The 13463-nt window shown below is 44.3% G+C and overlaps 1 protein-coding gene across 4 annotated transcripts in view; it reads right to left on the bottom strand.

Moving 5' to 3' along the window:
* The window catches only part of LOC138268326 (death-associated protein kinase 2-like), a 430402-nt gene extending 419327 nt beyond the window's left edge, over positions 1-11075 (bottom strand). For 2 of the 4 annotated variants that reach the window (XM_069217856.1, XM_069217855.1), the window contains exon 1: positions 10578-10974. The gene's annotated coding sequence lies outside the window, so the exon portion shown is untranslated. Of the gene's footprint in view, positions 1-10577 lie in introns of all 4 variants that reach the window. The other 2 variants (XM_069217857.1, XM_069217858.1) reach the window with 2 other exon arrangements.
* Positions 11076-13463: the final 2388 nt, after the last annotated feature.

The following is a 13463-nucleotide window of genomic DNA, read 5'->3' as shown; positions in this document are numbered from 1 at the left end:
CTCTGCTAAGAGGGGACGTAGCCAGCACATCTGCATCTATTTTACACTGTGGAGCTCTTGAGGGAGGCAGCCTGACTAGTTCGGGGAAAGAAACAAGAAAACCTGGAAAGACTTTCCCCCACTGACCTTCTCTTCACCTGAAAAAACAATGATTGGGCAATACTTAATCAGATGCACGTTGGCTTCAGTCCCTTGTATTTTTTACTCATTGGAGATAATGTAAAGGGAGACAGAAAGGAAACAGGACTTAATATGTATACAACTATACAAAGCTTTTTTTTAGTTATTTTAATTTATTCATAAAATATAATCTATACAAATCCCTACGTTTCTTCTCTAAAACAATACATTCCAACTACATAGATTTCCAAGCCAATGACCAATATTAGGTAGCCACGTCTTTCAAACTATTTCACCATTTGCTGAAGAAGCTGTATACCATCGGACTAAAACATTCAATAGACCAAGAAAAAAATACAATATAAATTATATTTGGCATTATAGATTAAATGGGAGTAGGAGGAGCATATCTCTCTGCAGCCGTATACAACAACCGAAACCCCGAATAAGACGTCCCATGGTTTCCCCCACTCTGGAATGTCTGAGGCGCCATTTTAAGGCCCCACCTTCATGTTCAATTTGAGCGTAACTGGGTTCACAAATGTTTAAGGCAATAGTACTTTCAGAAACTTCCTATTTTTTGGGCAAAATTATACACAAAAAAAGTGCCACCAGTTAACGTGCGTGAAGTTGTGATGATTAATACCTTCAAAGAAGGGTAATACCTGTCTTATGTAAACATGTGTGTTTGAGGACAGGTGAAGGAGGTTCTTATGCAAACCGTATGATACTCTCCATGCCAAGAGTTTACAAAATGTACTGCTTGAGACATACTCCAGGTTGGACCCTCCCAAAAGATGGCACGATACCTGGATCAATAAAATAGGCCAATTTGTTTTCTTTTTCATCATCATACTGACGCAGCATTGGAAACCTGGATTTATTTTTTCTCATCAGACTTTCTCATAGCAAGAGAGAGAGAAAGGCAGAAAAAACACAAAAGAGAAGGAAGAGAAAGAAAGGAAACAGTGACAAAGCCAGATGAAAAAGATGTTGAACTAGATCGAGACAGGGAGCGTAGGGGTGGATTAAAGATGCATCGGGTGGAATCGAGAGTAGTCCGCCTTGGTATCTATCAGCCCTGCCCTTCAGCAGCGCCGCGGGGGGCTCACAAGAGAGGTGGCTGGCCATGTCGCTCTCAGGGTGACAATAGTTGGACAACCGTTAGCGTCTCCCATCAGCCGATGAAGTATGTTTTCTGCGACCACCACAGAGACATCTCGGCCGGGGCGGGAACCGTGACTAGTCACACCTGGCTGGCTCCGCGAGGTCTGGGATAGGAGCTATGTAATAGGGCTCACGGCTGCTGCACCCCTCTTTACTCCCCACGACCGACTGAAAACCACCCACCCGCCCAGCTTTGAGAGCCCGAAGCTATTAAGTAATGTTTCTGTTTTTCGGCTTCGCAAGCGGAGTTACCGGGAGATCCTAACGCAAAAAGTACAAATGGAGTTGGAGCTGCAAACCTGACGCCCTCGGGACACAGGCGGCCCTGAGAAGAGAGCGACACCTTTATCTGGTTAGAGGACAGTTGGGATCCTGACAACTGGGGCTTGGCTTTTAATCGCTCTGTCTCACGGGTGCATCAACTCAAGAACTACAAGGAGGCCGCAGGCCGACCTGAGAAAAGCAAGCACAGATGTGGATGTACTCTTGGTTGGTCTGGCTTGGTATTCAGGATTGGGTGTCAGCGATTGGATTCTAACCCAGCGCTGAACACTCATATCGACCATACACTGACCTTCCCTGTGTGTCAATGGGATTAATAAACTTGCAAAACTTTCTTCCAACCAAAAAAATGTGTGGTCTACTTCGGTGATGTATATGTAGAAACAAAGACTGGATTTCAATAAGAAACGAATCTCGGTTGGGGGAAGGGGGGACACTAAGTTCTGGCCCCCTGCAGTTAACTGTTTTATAAATTAAGCCCTGCAGGCATACTACGCTCTCTTCATACCCCCTCTCGCTTCCTTGGTGTCAAACAGTGTACTGGCCTTTCCAAAATACATTGCCTCTTTTGTGTGCTCAGTACTGATGGGAATAACCCAAAAGAAATCCTCAGGCCAAAGCCTGCCTCTAGCATGTTCACTCAGGTCAAGATAAGAGCAGCAAATATTTTAATGGCCTGTATCCGACCCTGCATACCTCAGCAGTGCGGGCACCACCCAAGCCCTAAGGCAGGAAACTTCAGGGCGCACGCGATTGATTCCGAGGAAGTCTGTAAGCACGTTTGCTCATGGAGCTATGAGGGTGGGAACACTTTTGGTGATTGATGGTAAATTGTTGTTTTATTCCTGTAAAAGTGGTTTATTTCAGCTATTATATAACTTTACTTCTTTGAGTATATGATATCTGTATATGTTGGTTCTATCTCTTGTGACTTGCAAGATTAAAATCTCTGGCTGATATCGTTATTGACTCTGGCCTCATTCAGAGTGGGACCTACTGGAGGTGTCACAGTTACCGTGGAGTAAATCCACCCCGGAACTGTCCAATGATGAGTTAAACTGCATGAAATGGGGAATTACCATGTGGGACAGTTTTTCCGGTCGTAAAACCATATGGAATTCCCAGTTACATAGGGTTTAACACATATATTTACCACTTGCTCTGAGCCTTGCTAAAATAATCCGTGGACCACTGTGTGTGATGGGTGGTGAGGGAGGTGGAGGGGGTGATAGGCCAGGAAAGGGAGGTAAAAAAGGAATGAAGCTTGGCTACTGCTGCAGCCAAAATATCATTACATTTTTCTGGGCGCAATTACAGTGAAAACATGTGAAGGAACCGTGTCCAGATGTAATCATACGAAGTGGAATTCTGCCCATTGAAATCACTCCACCCAAATTGTAATGTGGGCCTATATGTTTACCCTATTCTGTAGATTTAATCTTGAACAAAAACCATCTACTCATTTTGTCAGTGGTGGGACCTTAAACGAATTCATTCAAGTGTGACAAGAGGAACTAAATAAGTAAAAATAATAGGATTTTTGTTCTTTAAGGTTGAAATCCTGTGTGGGCCCTTGAATAAATCTGTTCTATGCCCAGTGCAGGTATGCTTGAGTCATACAACTACCTAGAATGTGGCCACTATCAGTGAACAAGGCCTACACTCCTGCTTGGGACCCCAGCCTTTCTGATCTTGGCAAATGGCCATAGAGGCCCCCCTCCGAAGAATAGGTGGCTACCTTTGGAGCAAAGCTCCACCACCTCTGGGGTTGGTTTCAGAACTCCAAAACCCTAATCTTCTCATGTCATTCAAACGAGCACAATCTGAGTGCACAAAGTCTTATGCTAACCCACTGGTAGACCTCCTTGGCTATTACAGAACAGACATTGAGAAAGGTATTTTTGCAATCAAGAAGAGCCAATGTCAATGGAACATGACATACAAAGGCAAAATGTTGGTCAGAGTTCGGATCTCACCAAATTTCTCTCCTTGTCTATGTCATGAAATCGAATTTTATTTTCTTCATCATCATAATCTTATGCCCTTAAATGGAATTCTGCCCAGTAATACGGCTCCACCTGAATTAACTCTAAGAACAGTCATTCAGAACCATAACACAATAATAGAAACACATAGCACAATTCTTCTGAAAAGGCCACAGTGGAAAGACTATTCCACAAAAACTCCAAAAGGGAATGTGCTCTTTGTTTACAGATTTGCATTGCAAAAGTTCAAGTTCATGGGACCTGCACTCAAGTTGACCACCTCCACAGGGGTTTAGCAAACAGCATAATCTATAAGAAAATACCACAATGGCTGACACAAATAAGGAAAGCAGCTCCTTTTGAGAGTAAAGACAGCGCTGGTGTACAACCATGAGTGCAGTGTCAAAGCGGGCAGGGAATAGCATATACAAGCTAGTGGATCTCATTTGTATTAAATTAGCTTAGTTAGTTACCTTCTACTGCTGAGATCTCTGTGCAACCTGTGTGCCAAGGGTTTATCTCTCACCTTTCATCCATCTAATGCAGATTTCATTGTAATAATAACATCAGCTAAATACATGCAATGAAACAGCAAGGTTGGGAGTTGAATCCTCTATTTAAGTAAAATCGCCCCTGTCTGCCTCACACATGCAGAAAACTTTACAGCCAACCTGTTTTTTAAAACTTTCTTCCAATGCATTGTTTTACTGGCAGTCCTGATTTTCTAAATTAAACGCAGAGACTTAGACAGCAAGAAAGCTGACAGCAGAGTGTGACTTTTAAAAATGACCAGGTTCAGCACTTAGGGACAGTATAATCCCAAGGCTGGTAGTCACTTCACTTGTGAAGAAATTCCAACAATACCTGTTGGCTTCTTCAGGGACCAACATTGTCCCAAACCTACTTTTTTTCCATATGTCAGGCTTCCAGTGTGGCTGGTCCTCCATTGCTTCTCGGCAGATGCCATTTGGTGCTCTCTCGGTTGATTAATATTCACCCTTGCAGTTTGGGCCTTCCGATGCATGTGGGTACACTTAATATGCCCTAGGAGGCCCAAATGAAGCACATCAATTGTAATTTCCAAATATTGTTCTTTCTGCCCCTAACCAAACTACGCACATCCATGCTGCATGGATTCACAGGCTGTCTGCTACACCCATGCATTTGTGCATTCAGTGCCCTATGCTTACACATCTTGTTCCAACTTCACCAGACGTGTCCAACTGGGACCAACTACAACTATGCACTCCAAAGGGCATCAAAGAACCTGAGGCAAATTCATCAGAGAAGATCTATATATATGAATGATACAATCTGAGTGACACCTTACTGGACAAATCAGAAAGTGATTTCAGCTTTGCAAACGGTAGTAAAGCACTATACAAACAAAACTACAAAAAATGTGTTTTGTCTCACAGACATCTTGGTCACTTTATGCGTATGTATGGAAATGACACCAAGATTCACCTCACAGTATACAGGAAACATTGAATTCATCAGCACTCCAAGGATTGCCTAACACATGCAAGAATAGATGCACCAGAACTGCCTCTATCTGGGTGCCTCCAACACAGAGGTGTTGTGCGTAGATCAGGCTCTACCTTGTTCCTATAGGAATGGCCATCCTCACAGATGTTAGGGTTTTGAGATTTTGTTTGGATAATTTTGTGTGATTTTACTGTGTCATCCTCTGTATGTCAGAATATGATGCACAACAATACCACGCTACCACAACATGGTGCCCAGATTATCGACTACCAAAATATTGTGGAAGTAATTAGACACAGGTAAGTATAGAAAATATAAGATGTATGTATGTGTGGAGTTAAGTATTAAAAAAAACCTACATATACATACATATACTTACCTTCACGATATTTAGGTAGTCAATATTCTGGCTATAATATTTTGGGAACACAATATCCCATATTCTGGTAGTATTGCCTCTTATCTGTTGTCCAACTAGTGTATGTAGGGAAACTTGACTCAAGAGCATCATTTAAAGGTTTAATGATGATGGAAATGGTGTGTGAATTTGTATCTTATATCGTAAAGATGTGTAGCCTGAAAAGGACCAACATTCAAATGTTCAGCTTGGACCTAAAAATTAGTTGAGGCCAAATAGTAAATCGTGGTTTGGAGAATACCGATTCCCGTTTTTTTTTTAAATTACTTTTTTTTAAAACATGTGCATTTTACAAAAGGAAATTAAATATTTGATTGTGAGAATCTGTTGATTCCGGTGTTTAATTGCACAAGTTGCACTGGAGACAGTAAGAGGAATGCATAACATGTAAACATCCACGAGTCTTCTCTATAAAAGTCTGTTTATTTGGAACTCGTTCTTGGAATTAAAAAAACACTTTTAGGCTCTGTATTTGCCTTTGGTCGAATAAGTGACCAAATATTTGTTATTCGGACAAATACTAAGACATGGGACTGGGTCCAAGATTGTACCGGTCATTAAATCGCAGTGAGGGAACAACTTCTGGTAGTTTATTTTGCAGAGATTTTTAAAGTGGCGCAGCCAGTGCCTTACACAGGGCAACTGTGACAAGTCTATATTATTGATCCCATATTTCTTTCTCCATACAGCACTAGTATTAGGACTATTGTCATGCACCACTTGTAGAAAGCACAGCAGAACTCTGGTCTGTGGATGCATTGGGGGGGCCTGAGTTACAGCTGTTTAGGTTGACTATTGCAGCGTGTTTCACTGGCATCTATCATCTTCTGACCTGCTGGCTGCCGCTGTAATATGCAAGCCATTTTGTATGTTGACAGCAGCTTAAACAAGCATTGGCAAAGCCACTAGATCCGGAATTCCCACCACCCATTTGCCTTTGTCAATGAGTTTTACAGGTCACTAAAAAACAGCGCATGCCAAGTCTCTTTTGAGACATCTTGTTAGCTTACAGTGGGCAGAGAGACAGCACATTCCTTACTATTGCTGTTGTCACTCTCATTTGCATGATTCTTATTGGTCAGCTTCTTTAGGCCTTGTTTCATTTGTTCCTCCCCTGGAGCATGAACGCACTACTTGTGCCCTTGCACTGCTCAGTTTTTTGGTCTGACCAAGTGCCCCATGCTGTGTGCTGTAGTGGGCGGAAACAAATGTAATTGACACAATAACATACCAACAGTTGACGTGGGCTTGCTGAAAGTCCCTATAAGTAATTACTTTACATGTAGTCTTTTAGGAAATTCAAAAGGTCTTGCCTATGCCAGACCTCAAAAAGAATTGGCAAAGCCAATAGTTCTCACATGTTGGACCCACTGTCTTAGCCAATGCCGCTTGTGATTGCAATGCAAAGTTGGTAAATAAAGGTGCAATGATGTATCCATAGCTACCAGTCACATTATTCTGATAGCACGTGCACGCATCAACACATATGTGTGCCTAAAGAAAGGTGCAGGCAACGTTTTCCTTTTTTTTTTTTTAGACTGTTTTAAAATGGAGGGGCACCACTTACATCGTTACGTAAAAATAGATATATAAGTTCGTGAAAGTGGATTTTTTGTAGCGGAGCTCCTTGAACTCAATGGCAGCTGCCAGGCTTAAAATAATGGTACAAAATGTAAATGCCGGTGAGGGGTGGGTGAGCAATGAGGACTGGGGTGGAGAAAATGAAAGTGTGGCTGAGTGGAAAGACAAGGGGAAAAGTAGCACCTAAGAGGCAGAGCAAAATGGACTGTGACGGAAAAGTATATGAAAGAGAGGAACACAACATTAGGGGATTTGACAAGGGGAGAAATACACAGAGCAGAGAGGTATAAAACAAAAGCACTCTCACAGAGAGCTTAACAAAAAAGAAAGTAGTAGTTCCCCAAAACTGAGCAGTGTAAGAACAGAAGTCAACCAAGGAAAGGGATGGTAAAGGAGCTATGCTCCACGGTGATGAACAAACATACCATGGACAAGGCAAGCCATAGAATAAGAAGCAAGCAAGTTAGAGGGACAATACACTGGAACAATGGTAAGCAGTGGGCAGGCTTTAAGCCCACTATATGTTTTGGTATACTTTGAGCTGTCTGGTGAACGAGAACTAAAAGGGTGCATCAAAATGAAAGAACTGACTTAAAATTCTGATTAATACCCCTGTGTTGATGGTTTGGGGAAAGGGTTGTGGTAATCAGCATGTGCGCTACTGTCTACCCTTTGTACATGAGGCCATGGTGTAGATCCAGCTGGTGGTGCGTGCTTTGAAACAGGGAAGGGCCTTACCTTCCTCCAGACCCAAGTCTGCAATAAGTGAGTAATGGGTTTCTAGTTGAACAGAGGTCTCTATGTGATAACCAGGTGGTGACCATTGCAGGCTACAGAAAGATTAGATTCATGTCAGGTTTTCAGGATAACTGCTATTTAATGAGTTCCAATGAGATTAAATATATATTGATTTATTTTATACTGCTATCTCAGAAACTGTAGCACTCATTCATGTCAACATTTCTGAGCAGGAAAGCATGAAATTCTGAGGAAAAATATAGGGGGAATGTATTTTCCCTATTGATATCTATTGGAACAGAAACAGCTAAAATAAAGCCAGTTTTAGCTTCCCAGGAGTCTCTCACATGAATAGGGTAGGTTGTCATGTCTGTTTAAAAAAAACAAGTATTGCGGCTACAAAACTCAGTTCTACTGATTTCATCAACTTCAGAAGTATGAAAGGCTGAGACAGCCGAATGGGATTGGATTCCCATAGGCGGCAAACAGAGCTCAGCAGCCCATGTACTGACACTTTGAGATAGCTAACTAGCCACTGTTAAATTCTACTGCTGGAAGGCGCTGGTAGGCGAGGAGCACCAGAATCTTTGTAATGAAGCACAGAAAAATGATCAATGTCTGGGTTTTTGAGAGAGCATCCCGTAATCATACCCCTTCCAGTAGGGCGATTGCCCTACTGGCACATATCGGCATGAGGAATACCATGTTTATCTCCCCTGGTCAGGAGCTATTTTTTATTTGGAGCATCTAGAACTCCGGGAGTGCATCTTTCTCCAGACATTTGTCTCAACAACAACCAGCCCCTCCAAGATGCTCACGAGGAGACATGGCATTAACTTACCTGTCAGGCTGCACAGAGGGCACTTCCGAGTCCAGGCCCAGCTCAAGCATACACGGCCTGCCATTAGATGGTCTGTGCACAGTTACTGGGGGTATGCAGTGCTCTGTTCCAGAGTTCACTTGGGGAAATTTCCACACATGGATTTTATTTTGTGCAGTGGTCATTGATCAAATATTGAATTCGTTTCATTTGGTATTGCTTCTTGTTTCCAGACTACTGTGACCAGAGAAGACAAGAGAGTCTCTGAAGGAGAGAGAATATTGTGGCATGATGGGAAGACATTGAGCGTCTCGTGGACAGACTACTGTGACCAGAGAAGACAAGAGAGTCTGTGATAGAGAGAGAAGATTGTGGTGTGATGGAAGACTTGGAGCGTCTCGTGGACAGACCAGAGGAGACAAGAGAGTCTGTGGAGAGAGAAGATTGTGGCGTGACGGAAAGACATGAGGCCTCTCGTGGACAGACCAGAGAAGACAAGGAGACAAGGGAGTCCGTGGTGGAGAAAGAAGGACGCTGCGAAGGGGAGACAGGACGGACAAGGGTCAGAAAAAGTAGAAATAGAGTCTGATGAAAAGGGACGGATATGATCAGAAAGAAATGCATGGGTGGTGTTAAAGCAAGACACAAACGGGAGGGGACGCTAGAGTTTGTGGCGCATGAGCAAAGGGTCAGAATGTGAGGCGAGTTACAGAGTGACGGATAGACACCAATGATGCGAGTAGGAGAGGGGAGTCATTATGGATAGAGAGCCAGGACAAGGGTGGACAAGAGCCTGTGATGGATAGAATAGGAGGGAGAAGGAAGAACACTGGGCTTGACGTGGACAGACATGGAGAGGAGGGAACAGAGCAAGGAACGTATAAATACGGGTCCGAAAAGGCAGAGAAGCAAGGGGGTGTCATGCCGTGATGGCGAGAGGGTGGCGGGGTCTAGGATAGCCATGAGGCAGGTGATGAAGTGACGTGGGTCAGAGGAAGTGAAGAGCCGTAAGGACGGTGTTGGAAAGGCAAGGATATAAAAAGTATGAGAATTAAAACAAGATATGGAGAGACCCAAGATCAGGGGAAAGCCTTAGAGTCCATGATTGAATAATCAGCATTGGCAAAGCCAATAGGCCTGAATTTGGCTCCCAGCCTTTCAGAAGTGTCATTGCTTGTTTTGTTTTCTATTGTTTTTGCAAAACGTTTAAGATGGAGAAGGTGCTGGGCCTCATCCACCTTAAAAAATGGCAAAAAACAAAAGTATGTTTTGGTACCAAAAAGCATACCTTCTCATAACAGTCCCTGGCACTTAAGGGAACTACTCGATGTATAGGTGTGCTCCTTATGAGAGGGAAAATGCTGTCACTCCCAGATAAGTTAAGCAAGCTCTGGAGGGACTGACGCTTGGGCCAGTGCTAAATGCTGCAGTGCTCAGAACCAAAACGTGAATGCACAGAAACACATCTGTGCATGAAAAAAGCTGGATGAAGGCCCCTATATGTACGAGCATTACATGTATGTCACTTTAATCATATCAAAAGTTATTGTCTAACTCACGATCATAAACGGGTGATGTGAGAAGTGGAGAGAGCGGAGGGTGCAGATATGAACCGGATAAGGACAGATCACGTTACTATTTGATGGTAGTGACGGATGGGGAGAGGAGATGCATGGGTCCTGTGATATGAAAGAAAAACACAGCACGTGGTGAAAGAACAACTCGGGTGGGAAAGAAGAGACCGTGACAACAGTGTAACAGGGTGAGGAGGGACCAAACTCGGTAACGAGTGCATGTGTAGGGTGAGCTGGGAACTGACACGGAGCTTGTGATGACTACTTATAATATTGCCCAGTTCCTAGTGCCTTGAAGTGGAGCCGGGGTTTACACACATTACTAGCCATTTTTAGAGAGGATCTATAAACCAGGAAGGCTCAAGCTGCCTGAGCTGATCACTGCAGATAAAGTGCCTACTCACCCAGTGCAGTTCTCCGAGGCTGGCCTGTCCTGAAAAGCTGCTCCTTTGGAATAAGAAGAAGCGACGCACACTGGTGTCCTGCGCTCGGAAGAGTTGTCGGATGCGAGAGTGCACGGGTCCTGGTGAAACACGGATGTCCCCTGGTGAAAGTGCGCTTGGGTCTTCCGGATGGAGAGACTTGGAGTGAGCCGCTGTCCTTTCCGCCCCCTCCTGTCAAAGACACCTTCTCTCACTCCTGCGCGCTGGTCTGCAGATGAGAAGACGCGGAGTGCTGTAAATGCGGCAGCCAGCGCCTCGTCTCCCTCTCCGCACGCCGTTGGCGCTTTAGCTGACAGTCAGTGGCTCTGGATGTTATTGGAGCAGAGCAGGACTCCTCTTCCACCCCTTCTCACGCCTCTCTCTCCCGCCCCCGTACACACCCCTCACCTCCTTCCCCGCCCTCTCTCACCTTGTGGTCAAGTTTCTCCTTTCAGCCCTGGAGCTGTCACAACCCTCCCCGCCTGAACTTCCCCTCCCAAGTCTTTTCTCTTAATTTTTTAAGAGCTGCGCCCTCATAAGCCTCGCCCCACTTCTAGAGCGTTTCCGGGAACCCTTTACGTTGGAAATTATGTGTACCAATTCGGTCTTTTGAACTTTATGACTAAAATGTTTTGTCGGCAGCAGTGACCTTGAATAATACAGGTATTATAAACGCCACCTGGACACAGAGAGCAAGTCAGAGGCAAAAGTAAACACTACTGAGATCTACTCATCTCTGGAGGGAGTGCCCGCCTGCCTTCATGTGGGTTTTCTTTTGCTCTGGTGCAGGGCTCCCTCAGCCCCGCTTGTGGGCGCTGTTCATGTAAACAAATAGAAACAGACCACATAAAAAACACGATCCCTGGCCGAACTGTAAGCTCAATGTTAGGGCGAGAAATCACGCATTAAAATTCAAGTAATGTGTTGTGGAATATATAAATAATTAGGATGCCACGTCAAAGGCGCAGCACATCATGAGGCATTTCACCCAGAATCAAGGTATAGGGAAGAAGGCGTGGCTATGCAAATACTCACGTCTTGAACTCCCCCTCTTTACTACTGTGGATTGAGGCGACATTTTGGACTTTTGCTGATCCTCCAACCTACAAACAGGGCGTCGCTCTTTGAAAATGTACTGATCCATAAACTTTATTCTGTCTTCCAGTTTCAACAGATTGGAATGTAAAGTTGTGACCTCCAGGCTGGGAACAGTTCTTTGAAGTAAACGCATGAACCCTCTGAGGTTTCTTTTGAACAAAATAAAAGTGGTGCGTTAGTGAATGCAATAGCTGAAAAAGTGGCCCATGTTTGCAAATTGGAACAGCTTTGAACTTGAAAACAATGCTGTATAGCCGTTTGGGCAGACTGCAAGGATTGTGCTTGCTATGAAATTAATAGTAAAAAAAAGATAAGTAAACCATAAAACAGGCCTACAAAAGCCAAAAAGCGGCCCACACGCTGATCTGCCAGACTAGCCCATTGGGCGTGCCTGGTTGCCCACTAGGGCAGTCTAAGCCTGTGTATACCCTGTGGCAGGATAGGTTTTTGGTAGGATTTCTTCTGAATCCATTTTGTTTTCAGTTCTCCGTTGTGGGTAGGCTAATTTTTTTTAAAAATAACAAACATTCCCAAACGAAGTGAAAAAATAAGTCTGGCACACTACGAAACCTAAGAGACAAAGCAGTATAAATGCCAGATATATTGTCAAGCATTGGCAACGCAAATAGGTCTTACCTCTTGGAATCTATTGGTTCTGCCAATGGTTTTTGACCATGCTGCACAGCAGCAGTCCAGATGCTGCGTAGCATGTGCAAATAATTTTTTAAAATGCCTTTGACACAGCGCTTTTTTTCTGTTTAGTTACTGGTTCGAGTTAGATTGCTAACTATAATGAAAAAAAATGTGTAAAAGCATTTTTGAGAATAAAAGTTAGCTGGGGAAAGCAGTGGTGGGCCAGAAGCAACACTCAGGGTAGAAGTAACACAGGGAGCGGGAGCAGCAGGATGGTGGAATCAGCGGGGTGGTGGAAGCGGCAGGGTGGTGGAAGCAGCAGGGTGGTGGAAGCAGCAGGGAGCGGAAGCTGTAGGGTGGTGGAAGCAGCAGGGAGCGGAAGCGGCAGGGTGGTGGAAGCAATAGGGCGGTGGAGGGAAAAGCTACACTGAGGGCTCGGGTGGAAGGAGGAGAAGCAATGGGCAGAAGAGCAATGTGGAGCATTTGTGGAGAAGCAGGCAGGCGAGCAGGCAACAGCGTGCGGGGGTGGGGAGGAGAAGCAACAGGCAAGAGAGGAGGTGCTGGTGCTGGGGAAGGAACATGGAGTACGTCGTGAGGAGGAGCAGCAACGGGCAAGAGAACAATGTGGAGTGGGGTAGGAGCACATGGGCCACAAAACACTGGGGGAAGTACACAAGTGTGAGCACATTGGGTGGGGTGAGGAGAAGCACACTGATTGCAGAGAGCAACAGGTAATGCAGGAGGAGAGAAGTGCACGTGGGAGACAGGTGGAAAAAAACATGCTCTGTTATGAAGTGCTCAATCGAAAATAAAAAAGTTGGGCTTCAAAAGCCAGCAGTGGAAGAATAGAAGCCAGCCAATTAGAAGTGTTGGTAAAGAAACAATGTACCATGGGAGTGACAAACACAAGATTGACAAGCTGAGATACAAATAAAAAGCAGGAAATTAAGAGCAACAGGAAAGCCAATCAATGGTAAGTAATGGGTGGGCTCCAAGCCCCTCTAGTTTCTTGGTAAGCACTTTATAAGTCTTGAAACAGGCAGATCATGTGCTGCCTAGTAGTCAAGACCTAAAAATGCAATTTCTTGGCTGATTTTGCCTGTCTCACAGGTACATTACTAAAAAGGAAACATATTT

This window comes from Pleurodeles waltl, chromosome 12 (assembly GCF_031143425.1).
Source record: "Pleurodeles waltl isolate 20211129_DDA chromosome 12, aPleWal1.hap1.20221129, whole genome shotgun sequence".
Taxonomy (NCBI): domain Eukaryota; kingdom Metazoa; phylum Chordata; class Amphibia; order Caudata; family Salamandridae; genus Pleurodeles; species Pleurodeles waltl.
Note: the sequence above shows the minus strand (reverse complement) of the source record. Positions and strands in the feature narration are given on the sequence as shown.